The following is a 14807-nucleotide window of genomic DNA, read 5'->3' on the forward strand; positions in this document are numbered from 1 at the left end:
CTTGACCTGAAAGAAGTTCAGAAATGTTGGAAATTAAAAAAATCTTATGAAACATTATTGTAGAAATATACCTTCAATTTTCTCACTTGTTTCAAACCATTACCTGGAAGGGTGTGGGCAGTGGGGTCCTGCAGGGCTCGGTCCTTGGACCGATACTCTTTAATGTCTTCATCAGTGACTTGGACGAGGGAGTGAAATGTACTCTGTCCAAGTTTGCAGATGACACAAAGCTATGGGGAGATGTGGACACGCCGCAGGACAGGGAACAGCTGCAAGCAGACCTGGACAGGTTGGACAAGTGGGCAGAAAACAACAGGATGCAGTTCAACAAGGAGAAATGCAAAGTGCTGCACCTAGGGAGGAAGAATGTCCAGCGCACCTACAGCCTTGGAAATGACCTGCTGGGTGGCACGGAAGTGGAAAGGGATCTTGGAGTCCTAGTGGACTCCAAGATGAACATGAGTCGGCAGTGTGACGAAGCCATCAAAAAAGCCAATGGCACTTTATCGTGCATCAGCTGATGCATGACGAATAGGTCCAAGGAGGTGATGCTACCCCTCTATCGGGCGCTGGTCAGACCACAGTTGGAGTACTGCGTGCAATTCTGGGCGCCGCAATTCAAGAGGGATGCAGATAACCTGGAGAGGGTCCAGAGAAGGGCCACTCGTATGGTTAGGGGCCTGCAGACCAAGCCCTACGAGGAGAGACTAGAGAAACTGGATCTTTTCAGCCTCTGCAAGAGAAGGTTGAGGGGCGGCCTTGTGGCTGCCTATAAGTTCATCACGGGGGCACAGAAGGGAATTGGTGAGGTTTTATTCACCAAGGCGCCCCCGGGGGTTACAAGAAATAATGGCCACAAGCTAGCAGAGAGCAGATTTAGACTGGACATTAGGAAGAACTTCTTCACAGTTCGAGTGGCCAAGGTCTGGAACGGGCTCCCAAGGGAGGTGGTGCTCTCCCCTACCCTGGGGGTCTTCAAGAGGAGGTTAGATGAGCATCTAGCTGGGGCCATCTAGACCCAGCACTCTTTCCTGCTTATGCACGGGGTCGGACTCGATGATCTATTGAGGTCCCTTCCGACCCTAGCATCTATGAATTTATGAATCTATTACGAAACACATACATTATGTGTGAAACAAGAGCTGAAATGCACATTTTACATACTACTTTTGTATTGTATGTAACTGTACAGATGGGATATAAGTACAAATAACAGTTATAGAAACCTACCTAAAACCATGTCACTCCTATATAATAAAAATCACCATGATATTAAAAACAAACAAACCATGGTTTATTTTTCTACTTTAATTTGGGGGTTTAATGTTGCTTTATGATGGAAAAGTATATTTTAAAATAAAAATAATTTAGCAAATCTTGATGCCACATACCAAAATGAGTTATTTTTATGTAGCTTTAACTATGCTGTGACACCCAGGTTCGGCAATAAAATGCAGTTTAAAAATACAGTGTCCCGGAGGGACTTACCACTAGCAGATGCAGATTGCCAAGGTCAATTAAACTGATGTAGCTGTGCTGTCATATGTAAAAGAGAAACCTGCTAGCTTATGACAAGAATGTTTTTCAGTATTTAGAAGGCTGTCAAATTTCTATTTTTTTCACTAGAGGTGGGCTCAGGTGGGTGTGTTCTTGTTTAGTAAAACTTTAGTCATTATATTATGTCTTTCTGAAGTCAAAACTAGAAAACCTGTGTTTTTGGATTCAGATTTACTGTAAAATTTGTGTAAGATTACAGGAAGATGTTGTGTTTTACATTTTCCTCTGCTCACTTGCAACATTATCTGGCTAAAGTAATCCCCCTTCCTCTCTTAAATAATCCTTACCATCCTTCTAGAACTGTGATGGAAATAAAATAAGAGAATAAGCAAGCCCTTATCTTAGCACCGCTAATCTGCATAACGTATGGATGCAAGTACAGTCTACTGCAGACTGTTAGCTGCAAATATTGCCAAACTATGGTTAGGATCATGCTATAAACCAAGTTCAGGCATTACTATAGGACATGCATATGCATGTAGTTTGTAGGTGTGTGCGAAATGGGCCATATTCAATTCGGATTCAGATTCGGCCCAAATCAGGGATAGTGATTCGGATCACTGTCCTCGATTTGATTCAGCTGAATCCAGATCTGAAGTTTTGATGCTGATCAAATCAGTGATTCAGCCATAGATATAGCTTTAAATGTTTGTTCTACGTACCTTGGAGAGCCCCCACATGCTCGGCGGCAAACCTGGAAGTGGACCAGAAGTTCTTCCGGTACACTTCCAGGTCTGCCACCGAGCGCACGGGGAGCCCCCACCCCCCGTGCTTCCTCCAACTAGGCATCGAAGGGTACCCTGGGTGCCCCCCCAGACCCAGGAGGCACCGGTTGCCAAGCCGGGACAGACCCAGAAGTGGACCAGAAGTGCTTTTGGTCCATTTCTGGGTCTGCTGCTGAGCATTCTTGGGACCTCCCCCACCATGCTCTTGTGGGACACTCCTTCCACCCCAGCATCTCAGCATTCATGAGCCACCTAGTACCTAGAGGTATGTAGAAAAAACATTTAAAAGCTGGGTCTATGTCCAAATCATCGAATTTTTCCAAATTTCTCCGAATCGATTCGGAGGGTTCCAATTCAATTCAGAGAGATTAACGGGTCTCCTGATTCGATTCAGATTTGGAGATCTGGTCAGCGAATCAGGCCAAATCTCTGCCAAATTGAATCAGTGACCAAAGCTTCACTCAGCCCTAGAGTCTGTTAATTCCCAAAACTGCTAAGTGTGGAAGCCAGGCTACAACACTGATATAACAGGAAGCTTCCAGTACAGCTCAAAGCTATATTTAAACATACTGCAAAACTCTAGAAGGCATACAACCTTTCTTTCACATCTTCTTCAAAAAACTTCCCTTCCATGTCCTACACTACCCTTCATACTCCATGCATGAGGAGGAAAATGTGGACATAAAGGTAACTGGGGGAAGGCGAAGTTTTCTTGGGAGTTTGGGGGAACAAAATGGGGAAAACTGAAGGTATAAAAGCTGAGTGCAGCCAAGAGTAAAATATTATCCTAGGAAAATATAAGCTATATTGCCATACATCCACCCTAGCTAATACTTCTTGAAACTGGTTTGGATACAAAATCATGGGAAGCAGTTTGTTTTGGTAGACTAGGTTACAGCAGTCTCAAAACTGACTGGGAAGAATACTTTTTTGGGCACCCATTTAAGCAAAAAACAATTTTAAACTTGAAATGCTGTTAAGATATTTATGCTTTCATGAAAAACAATTATTCTGCCTATCTAGCACCTAATTTCCAAACAGAAATGCCATGTCAAGTTTCTGTACCTGAAACAATTAGTTTGTGTTAAAGACCTACAACTTGCACAGAGTAAGCCATTTTAGTTAAACTCAGCAAAAAATATTAAGTAGAGCCTTAAGACTTCATTTTTCTGCTTAAGGGATAAATACAAAATATCTGAGAAAAACATTTTTTTAAAGAAAACAATTAGCTAAAAGATTACAACAAATGCTGGGATTTTCTTAAACCCCCAAAATGCATTTTGTAGGCTAAGTGCTGATATATCCTTAATTATAGCATTGTAAGGGAAACTTTGAGTATTCTTTATACATCAATACATTAGTGTTTTCTTAATGTTTCAGACTGTAGTTCAGAAAAGCATATGATCACCTTGTATTTGGAGTACGTAAATTGTTGCATGCAGTTCTACCACCTCAGCGTGTGATCTAGACAGCTCTCACAATCTAAATAGGTTCAGGCTTGTAGAGACACATGAGGAAGAGCCCCCAAGGAAAACCTGGTGTAGCAGGATTTGCTGCTGGTGATTTAATATATGGCTCTCTTTTCTCAGAGTCAGTATTGAACCAAGGTAATGGTTTTAGAGGACAACATGCTGCTGAAGGTAAAGCCTTTCAGAGGAAATGTAAACCTGGAAGTCCTGACTACTTCAGTTATAAACATATCATTGCATCTTCTGGAAAAACAGGGTATTAGTTCCAGTATGCTAGACTAATTATTTCTCTCAAATTTACATATGGATCTTAGATACACCACATCAACAGGCAATTCAGAAGGCACCTGTATCTACACTTAACTTGAAGCATCTAAGTAATTTCCCTAAACCGGTGTGATTACCAATATGTTTACAGCTCAGTATGAACAGAAGTGTTTTTAGGATCCAGGACCTTGTAATTCTTTAAATTTGGTTAATTATATCCTACCTGCTTAATACTCCTCTTCCTAGGTTCAGCTGAATAAGTTAGAATGTTCTTTTCCTGGTTAACACTGATTGATGCACGCCATCAAACAAGAGACTCACCCCACTCCAAAGCTGACTACATTTCAATAGTATGTAAAGTGAGTAGAGTACAGGTTTACACTTACACATTTTGCTAGTCTAGCTATTTCTTTAAAGAATATTTAAAAAGAAAAATAAAATCCATCCTGTGACACAGCTATACTTGTGAATACTTACTTTGAATACAGTTATACCAGCTAAGAAGTCATTTTAGTGACATAAATTATACCAGGGAACTGGTATAAAGCCATGCTATCTATCTAAGAAACTTCATCTCTATCATTGCATTTTGTTGGGTTGTTTTTTTTTCAGGGGAGGGAGGGAGATGCAGTTACAAGCTGTAGCACTATGGGAAAGGAGGGAAAGGGTAAGATATTTTTAATTATACGGGCAAACACTTTCTAGCAAGAAGAAGGTCTGAGTATATTGTTCTTCCCAACTCAAGTGGACCATCAGGAGGAACAAACAGTCCTTGGTGTTTAGAGTGAAATAACTCTGAGGCCTTCACCTGCTCTCCAGGAACATCCATGGTGGTCAAGACTGGGTGGAAAGGGGAGCAAAGAAGACAGAATTCTTTACCTCCCTAGAGCCATTAGTTAAGCAGCTGGGGAATGGAGTATTGATTATTTACAAGTGGCCCTCTCCACTTGCAAAATAATGAAGCCCTTAAAGCATGTAGCAGTAGTTCTGCTGCTGTTCTTCCCTGCCTACTTGTCCGATAACAGAGGTTTTCCCAAGGTGCTGCGAATATGATTGACTCACTTTCCAGAATCAATAAGAAATTCTTCCTTCATGACAAGACCAACGAGGCGACCAGTGGTTTCTTACTCTCTTCCTTGAAGCCTTCTAAAGGCCCAGTTTTTGGGTTAATATGATGTAGGGCCAGGATTTTAAAGCATTAAAGTCTATATCCTATTTGTAATATCAACACAATTTGGGACTGCTGTATACAGTGCAGATGAAAGGTTGAAAGGGACCAGGCTCCAGAGAGTTGGTAGGTAACTGCCCTAACTCTATTAGTCTGGATGAAAAAGGGTGATTTTAAGACTATACAAACATAGGTACCCTTCATGAACACCTTATGAGAGGGCAGAAAGAAGAGGGGCAACACAAAATATTGGTTATTTGGCTTGGTAACCATTTAATAGGACAATGTATCCAAATAAATATCTGGTATTTTTTTGTGTACTCCAATTAAAGGTAAAAGCCAAAAAGCTGAAATTGTTTAAAATCCATCCCTGCATCTGGATTTAATTCTACAGCATGCCCTGATAACACTGCACATGTAATTTGAAGGGAACTTTCTGGATAAAAGATACTGTACAACCAAAATGATCTAATGTTATCAAGTGATGTTAAGACAAATACCACCACAGAAAGGGAAGGCTTTGAATATTTGTTCTGCATTTGCTGTATTCATAGTGCAAATAAACACAAATAGAAAAACAGCAGAAAATTATACCACTTGCAAAAATCATATTAAAATATAAGTGAATACTGAAAAAAAATTTTAATTAACAAAACAAATCGAATGGAAAAGATTCCTCAAATAAAGCTTTAAAAGTGAGTCTGTGTGTATTTGACTGCCATGACTAATTATGTATCCATGTAATGTGTGTTCAATTTGGGCTTATTTAAATAGCAGCAATGCTCATTAGCTGCAGTATATCTGTGAAGCTTCAATAAACAGTTTAATGGTTTTTATGTTTAACCAATTTCATAAGTTCCTGTAATTTTGGCTTTAGCAGCTCATTAATGTTATTTCTGATATCCATCTTACAGACTTCTTTTTACAGGGAGCTGGCAGTATAACTTCAGTATAATCTGAAAATACAGTAACTTGTTTAAACAATCACACGCAAAAATCTAACTACCCCCTCCTCCGCCCCCAAATCCACACACACACAAAGAACTTGAGTTACTGCTGGTACAATATGACTTGCAGGTTCCAGAAGTTATAATACAAGCACAAGCTTCTTGCAAGCTTCTCCCTACCAATTAAGGAAGTAAAGCTGATGACTGCAGCCCAAAAAGTCACACCCAATTCTGCTGCCTCAGTTGCCCCGCTTAGTTGCACTACGGCATACCTCTCGATGGAGTAGAACAGACATAGAAATCATATTTGCCATAGTGTTGTTTAGGGTATACATTTTGAGAAGTCTTTCAGGCTGTGGAATATATCTGGTGAGTCAGTGATCCTTAAGCACCAACTGCACTGGGCCACACACTGTGTGTGGATGCCTGACTCCTCTCAAAACAAGTGCTCTGCTCCCAGTTTAGTTATGGTCTGAGATCCTGCAGTAGCCAGAGGAAACACTACAAGGACACATCGAAGGCATACCTGAAGAAAAAGGATGCTGACATCAAGAGTTCAAAGGAGCTGGCTGCTGACTCCAATGTTGCTGCAGCCACATCCAAGTGTCAGCCCATTTTGAGGTAAAGTGTCTTGCCCTTGAGGCACAGAAGAAACAGCAGAGGAATGAAAGAAGAGGAATCCCAGTGTAGAGCCTACTCTCCCCTGTGGAAAGATCTGCAACTTCTGTGGATGGATCTATGGCTCAAGGATTGGACTCTTAAGTTATCTTGGACTCTTAAGTTACCTTACCAAAATAATGGTAAGTATCAGTAATTTCACTGAATATAGTTGGCATTGGTAGTCCCTCTTAAGGTGACTTAAGAGTCCAAGGAGATGTGGTAGAGATCATCCTCAAATTGAGGGACTGCCAGTGCCAACTACACTTGGTGAAATTCCTTTACTGAAACTTACCATTACTTTGGGCAAAATCCTAGTCTAAATGGTATCAAGAGCAAAACTCCTACTGGCTTCAATAGGAAGAGAATTGGAATCTTTATAAAAGTCACAATTCTACATAGCATTGGAGTGATGTTGTACTATGATGGTCCAGGAAATGTGCCAGAGGCAAGGATTTTTGTGAGCGATACCTTTTATTGATTCAACTATATAGTTGGGAAGGATGTAGATAAGCTTTCAAACATAGCACTGTAGCAGGGACCGGCCCCACAGTTACCAGGGCAAGGACCATTGGAGAGCTTCATGGTCTGTGAAATCTCAGGTCATCTTGGAAGCTAGCAACAAGCTCATAGGCATATTTCCCAGCCCCCACCCGCAAGCAGAACAAGGAAGCAGCGGGAGATGCACTCTCTGCATGCCCATCCCCTGGGCAGACCTGGAGGCAGAAAGCCAGGCTCCACCCAGCCCCAGAGCCCCACTGAGGCCAGGAGCAGGCAGCAAACATGCCCTGCACCACCTAGAGCCAGGAGGCTGCAACTGCAGCCAATGCTGAGCCCTGCAAGGGCTCTCAACACCTGGTCACAACCACAAGACACATGCAGGGGTCCAAGCTGGTTTCGGTCAACCTGGAACTCCCCTCATAGGGCAGCGTCAGCCCCAAGGAAGGGGAGGCGCTAGCATAGGCAGCAAGCCATGCTGCCTCCCTCCATGGGAACCAACAATACCTCATTCACAACCAGCCAGGCATGGACTCCATCAGCAAGAACTAGATTGCTTGGCAGACGCTGGAGACCAGGTACAGGTAAGGACCTCACGAGGCTTTATAGTGCCCATGGCCCCAACTACCTACAGGACTGTGTCTGGTACAGGCCCACCTTACAGCAATGGGCCTGATCCTTTGTTTTTTTTCTGTTGGAGCCAGAGCCTGCCCACAGCAGGGGGAGAGCTATCAATAGGCCAAGCAGCCCCTGAGCTGTGGGGTGCTCTGGTCTTTCCCATCCACAGCAGCGGTGCTCCTTGGGGCCACCTGGGAGGGCTGCTGGCAGACTGGATGCTGCCTGAGCTCAGAGGCAGCACTTGGCTCAATCCAACGGTTCCTCAAGCCTAGGGAACAGCATCCGGCAGGCTTCCAGTGGGCAGCTTGGGGAACAGTTCGATCAGGCTGAGTGCTGCCTCTAAACTGAGGCAGCACCTGGCCTGCTAGCAAGCAGCCCGGGCAGTGCCACCACTGTGGAGAGAAGGACCAGGGCCCCCCACAGCAGGGGCCACTTGGCCCACTGATAGCTTGCACCCCGGCTGTGGGAGGATGTAGGAAGGCTCCACAAGAGCAAGCATCAGACCTCTCACCACTTCTGCTTAAAAGCAGGATCCTGTAGCCAGCAGGGCACCCCCTGGAACAACAAGGAACAATGGCCATAAGCTACTGGAGAGTAGGTTTAGACTGGACATTAGAAAAAAGTTCTTCACAGTCAGAGTTACCAAGTTCTGGAATGCACTTCCAAGGGAGGTGGTGCTCGCCCCACTCTTGGGGGGTCTTCAAGAGGAGACTGGACAGGCACCTGGCTGGGATCATATGATCCCAGGTTTGGTGACCCTTTTCTTGCCTGCCAGGGGCAGAGGGTCAGACTAGATGGCCCACTGAGGTTTCTTCTGAACCTAGAATCTAGAATCTATGAACATTGGCTGAATCTGAAACAAATACTAGCCACTTTGTGCAAGCCTACCACCTTCCTGCACTGCCCAAGGGGCAAGCCAGCCCATTCCTGCGCAGCCCCAGTTGTCTTGGTAGCTGCAGAAGCCTGATACTTTTTTCTCCTGTGGAGCCTGCCCACCTCTCCCATGGCCAAGGGGCGAGCTGACAGTTGCATCACTGCAATTTGCAACATGGATGCAAAGCCATTTTTCAGAGTGGGGATGTTAATACACGTGACACTATAGGTGATTTAATTAGAGCAGCTCTTGGAGCTACTCTAATTAATGTGCACCCTCCTTCCTTCCCGGCATGTGTATAGATGCCCTAAAAGCCTGACATTTATCTTAGGTGTCATAGAGCAGGGGTGAGTAGGCTTTCAATAGCCTCTTTCCTGACTCATGTTGAGTTGTACACTCCATCATAGAGACCAAACAGACCTTTCAGCCCAGGTAGAAAAGGATCAGATGGCTTAAAATTATTTGCATGCCTTATGGATTTTGTGCTGGACCACAGGTTTGTTTGGCCCCGATATAGCTTGGGGTTTTCTAGCCACTGCTCTACTTAGAATCCAGACTGCCTACAGGCTGCTAAGTCTGCTCTGGCTGTATTATTCAGCTTACAAGAGACAGAATTTCATTGCCTCTCTGTAGTCTTAATGAACTAACAAGCAGTGTCTATTCTTATTGAAATATACATCTATTGTGTGGTATATTCTTAGCCCACAAAAAACTTCACATTGCAAATCCCAGCTATTCAAGCCTCTCTCTTAAAGCGTGGGTTAAAAATCAGGAAGACATCAAGACAGTTTGACCTGTTAGGTGGCTTAATATGTTCTGGATAGTCCAAGTTACTGCTAATATAACAGAAATTAGAGATGGCAGAAGACTCTCTCCCTACACCTTCCTCCCCCCCCCCCAATTTATATCTCAATAACCAAATGGTTTATTAAATAAAATGCAATTTCTATTCAGGTTATGAAAGACATATGCTTCTAATTTCCACATATTAATTATTTGGAGCTTTAGGAAGCCAAACCCATAGTTTTACATTTGCATGGTACCAGCATTCAATAAAAAGGCAATCCCAAGGAATATTTTCAGGAAAAGGAATGACTCTAGAAATATTCAAGAAATGTTACCATCTTGTGAAAAGTATCTCTTTTCTCATGTTCTTATCCCATTAACTTTAAGCAAAACAGTCTGGACACACAAGAAATTCATCATGACAAAACTCAACAAATGGAAACACTAAGTTATTGAGTAAGAATATTTAATTAATATTTTTAAATAAAAGGACTCTTTTTCCACTGTGCCCTATGATTCCATATGCCTCTGCAAATGGAAGAGTTAGAAAAACCATCAGTCCCACACTTGTGAAAGAGAAGCAGAGAAGAAAGAAGTGGGGGCTCTTTGGCATCATTTCCACCCTCCTATCTTCACCCATCCTTCCTGAATTAATTGGTATCTACAACTGAGTGATGGTGACCACTTTCCTTAGCTTTGTTTCCACCTTTAGTAATATAAGCTGCCTTGAGGGTGAAGCATCCAGAAGCAGCAGTCAGAGAAGAATCAAAAAGCATCACTCCCGAAAAAAAGATATTGAACAATAAAAACTATAATCTTGAGAGCCAGCTTGTAAACCGGAGTCCACAGCTTTTCTTGTTCTAAGTACGGTAATACCACTTTTGTATCTCATGGTTTTCTCTCTCTCATCCTCATTGTTTAATATCACTTTTAGAACATGCATTAAATATTACACTATGACTTAGTGAGAAATGAAGTAGATCCAATCTAACATATGAAACCAAATTTAAGGTTTATCAACAGTCTGAGAGTAAGCGTTTGTGGTAAATGCTACTAAAACCTGATTAACAAAAATAAATACACATTAATTTTTCTGCCCCTAACTGTCACTCCTCTTTTCCTTGCTGGGGAAAAAAAAATAATTAAAGCCTAGAGCTGAAAAGCAACTGGCCTGGTCTTTAAAAGCATGCTGAGACTGTAAGCAGTATCAGTGGGTTCGTGAGATTATATTCTTACTTGTCATTTGAATTGGTGTAATTTAAACTGGTGCCAGAGGATACTCCAGTAATTCACTAAAACAAGTAAAGCAAAGAAAATGAGGGAAGGTGTAAAGTTCTTCAGGGACTGTTTATTTTATTTAAGCTAAATCATAAAATGGCTTTGATGTTCCAGTAGAAAAGCAGACAAAAAATCAGGAAAATAAAGCAAACAGAAATCAAAAGTCTTTTTTTCCTCTTCAAGATTTTGGTATAAGCAACAATCTAGTTCTAACTGAGCTGAACCATGGTGCTAATTTTCTCAGTGTAGTTCTAGATGGCAACACTCCAGCTCCCTTTTTTAACTGCATCCCAAGCATATAATGGACTTAAGAGAATTACAAAGGAGAATTACAAAGGTTTTTTTTCTGAAAATATTAAAAATGTATTTGCATAAGCCCCAAAAGACAAATAAGTGCATACTAGGACTGGTTAAAAATGTAATTATCATGTTCTTTTAACTAAACAGGAAATAATAAATACCTTCCTGTGAGCACAAGGAAACTCAGCTTTATACTACTGCCTTCTCTACAAGAAGAAGCATCAGGGCCATGAGAGCTTTTTTCTTCTTATTGTCCATTCCAACTGAGGGCAGCAAATAACCACGTGCTTACATCCTGAGTGAGAATTTTCTGAATTGGGACTAAGAGATTTATTTAATACTTTAACTAAGCCAAATCCTTCTGGCCTAACTGAAGGGTCACCACTGCATGCCCCAAGGGGCAGAGGTAGCCTCTGTTTGTGGTATGTGGCAGATCAGGAAGGGGAGAGGCAGCACAGTGGCAGATGGGGCAGGAAGCAGCAAACAGGGCAGTAGATTTGGCAGGAAGCAGAAAACAAAGCAGGAGATCAGGCACAAAGCAGGGAGCAGAAAACAGAGCAGCCAATTGGGCAAGGGAAAGGGAACAGGGTGGTGCTTGAGGAGGGTATGAGGCTAATTTGGGGCACACCTGCTGTAAAGGCTGAACCCCTATTGGCCTAACCATGAGAATGCTCTGACTCACTTATGAGATGATTCATGAGTAAAGCTGACTAGATTTGAGCCCTTGCACTAGCAAATTTAACAACATTTAGTCAACCTGTACTCGACCAGCCAAGCATAAAAATACATATGGTCCTTTAAAAAGAAAAATAAACGAAAAACTCAAACCAAACCACACAACCAAAACCAGACAATTTTTCTGTGCCTAGATTCATAGAATCATAGAAAAGTAGAATTCAAGCCCTGGGCTGTGGCCCGGTGGCAGGCTGCAAAAGGTTGGCTGCTGGTCCACAGGAGGGCTGGCCTGCCAGGCCAGGAGGAGCCACAGACTGGCAAACAGCAGACTGGAAGTGACTGGCATATTGTGGACAGGCAGCCAGCCCTTCTTTATACTTAGTGGTTTGAGTTTTTTGTTATTTTTTGTTTATTTATTGGTTTGCGTTTTTGTTTATTTTTCTTTTTCTATTTTTGTTTCACTGGTCAAGTACAGGTTGACCAAATGTTGTTAAATTTGCTAGTGCAAGGGCTCAAATCCAGTCAGCTTTACTTATGAATCATCTCATAAGTGAGTCAGAGTATTCTCATGGTTCGGCCAGTAGGGGTTCAACCTTTTTTATGTTCAGCATAAAGGGTTGGCTGCCTGCCCACAATATGCCAATTACTTCCAGTCTGTGGCTTACCATTCCTCAGCCTAAAAAGGTTGGGAACCCCTGATTTAGTCCGACCCCCTGCTCAAAGCAGGACCATCCCCAACTATATCATGCAACTGTATAATCAAGGCTTTGTTTATTTTATTTATTTATTATTTAATTTATTTAATTTAAAATTTCAAATATGACATAGATTTAGTTCTCAATGGGTACATTTACATGTGCAATTAATGCAACTAAATATACTGCAGCTCAATTTGAGCTGGAGTAAATTAATCCTGATGTCACTGTCTACATGTGCATTTACGTATAGTAATTTACTGCACTGCTGGATACCACTTGTATTTGACGGGACTATTCGGCAATGTAGTAAATTAGTCCACTGTGAACTAATTGCTGTGCATATGTAGACAGTGACATTACTGCACAGTAGATTAGTCTGCTGCACAGTAAAGCATCTCATGTAATGAGGATGAATGGATTTGATACGTTTTAAGAATCAAAAGCTACTGAAAAATGATCTACCCACAACAAATAATACTATATTTTCAACATTTTAGTTGCTTTGAACTTTTCCTGAGTGTCAACCAAATTTCTACGTTCAGCTTGCAAAACCAGCTGCAGCTTCTATGGAGATGTCATGCAAAACTAAGGTATGTTGGCTCATCCCAAAGCAAAATACTCTTTCTTTTTGTGATCTGCTAGAATTATAATTGTTCTTCTCACACTACCTTCCATATCTAAAGACAGGATCATAACTTGCTAATTCAGTGAGCAAACAAGCATTAGAAAATTTCAGGATGACTGTTCAGCTCAATCATCCCATCAAGCTCTTTGCTGAAGAAGCAATAGTGGATATAGGAATACCCACAGAAAATGTAGACTAACACCTTATAGCATGGAACCTAAGAACTGCAACAGAATTTGCCAGTGATATAAGCACAATGTTTGATTCTCCCCAAGAGATCTTATAAAACCTTTCCAAAGACCTTCTAAATAGCAGGAATTGATGAGGGATTTGAAAGGGCTTTTCAAAATGTTCTCTAATTAAAGTTAACTCCAGCTAGGGAGCTGCTCGTGACTCCATTAAAGATTCAAAAACCATTTTTCTCTCTGCTTTCTTGGTGAGATCGATCCCTTGAGCATATGTACCAGAAATGCTGAATTCTTTATATGACAATGCATCCCTGAATGGAAGAGTTGTCCCTCCTCATAAGGAGAAGTCCTTAGAGTGCCAACTGCTCCTCATTTACTCTTCATCCCAGTGGAACACTGCACAATTGGAGGTTATACTAAGTATCACTGTGAGCAGATGGGTGTAATTTCCTTTTAGATAACAGTAAGTTTGCATTAACTTATCACAAAATATCTCTAATATGCCTAACATGTGAACATTTATGAAATGAAAATTATATACCTCTCAAAAGAATGACTTCACCCCTCTATTTCTTGGCAGTATAGAGCACACAATTTCTCTGGAGTAAACATTATACACATTGCTCCTTAACATCCCTATTATTGAATTAGAAGCAATGTGTATTTTGTTGTTGCTGTAGACAGCTCCGCTAGCATTTCTCAGAGACATTCTGAAATTCTTAAATTGTTCTTTAAAAGCCTCTCTCTTGTTTTATTTTCCTTGGAAAGGCAGGTCTATCAATTGGTCTAGAAAACTCCTCATAACCATGAGCGAAATAATCTATTTCTGCTCTAATGAATATCTGTGTAGAAATTTTTTTAAATGTCCTCCTGTATTGTTATATAATTGACAGAAAGCAATAAAGGCTGCTAAGCTCAGTTTGGATAGTTTGCAAGTGTTTTCTCTTTATTTACTATTTACCAAGATTCCCGATATGACCATCTCCTAATATTCCAGACACCAGTCCATGAGGTAAGTATATGCAAGATAGCCTGGATCTCTGCCTGCTCTGGACCAGTACAGAGGCAAGCCAGCATGTTCATCATGACACTCCCTAATTGCTAGAGTCGTTTGGTTTACAGAATCTGACAGCAGCACCATAGTATTGAAAATGTCCTCTTCATATAGATATACATGTACTACAAAGTATTCACCTACACTTCTCAACCTTTAGTGGTGTCTGAATCTGAGGTTTTAGTTCAGGCTTATTTTACTGCCCTTATATCATTTGTTATATTGCTTCAGTTTGCTTAGAAAAATACCATTCCTATGTCAAAATAAGACTACAGAGACAATGCAGCAGTAGAAGTGCAAGCTGTATTAAATTATTTTTGCAAGAAAAATGGAATTACTTGTTAAATTCTGTTTCTACAACCACTGCTTTTAGTAATGTATGAAGCAGGGGTGGGGGGGACTTGATTTTTGTACAACCAGTGC

General features: G+C 41.5%; 1 protein-coding gene across 4 annotated transcripts in view; it reads right to left on the minus strand.

The window, feature by feature from the left end:
* Window positions 1-14807, minus strand: part of DPYD (dihydropyrimidine dehydrogenase) — a 701931-nt gene that overhangs the window by 337741 nt on the left and 349383 nt on the right. The gene's annotated exons all lie outside the window — the stretch shown is intronic.

The sequence above is a fragment of the Alligator mississippiensis genome, chromosome 5 (genome assembly GCF_030867095.1).
Source record: "Alligator mississippiensis isolate rAllMis1 chromosome 5, rAllMis1, whole genome shotgun sequence".
In the NCBI taxonomy this organism is placed as follows: Eukaryota; Metazoa; Chordata; order Crocodylia; family Alligatoridae; genus Alligator; species Alligator mississippiensis.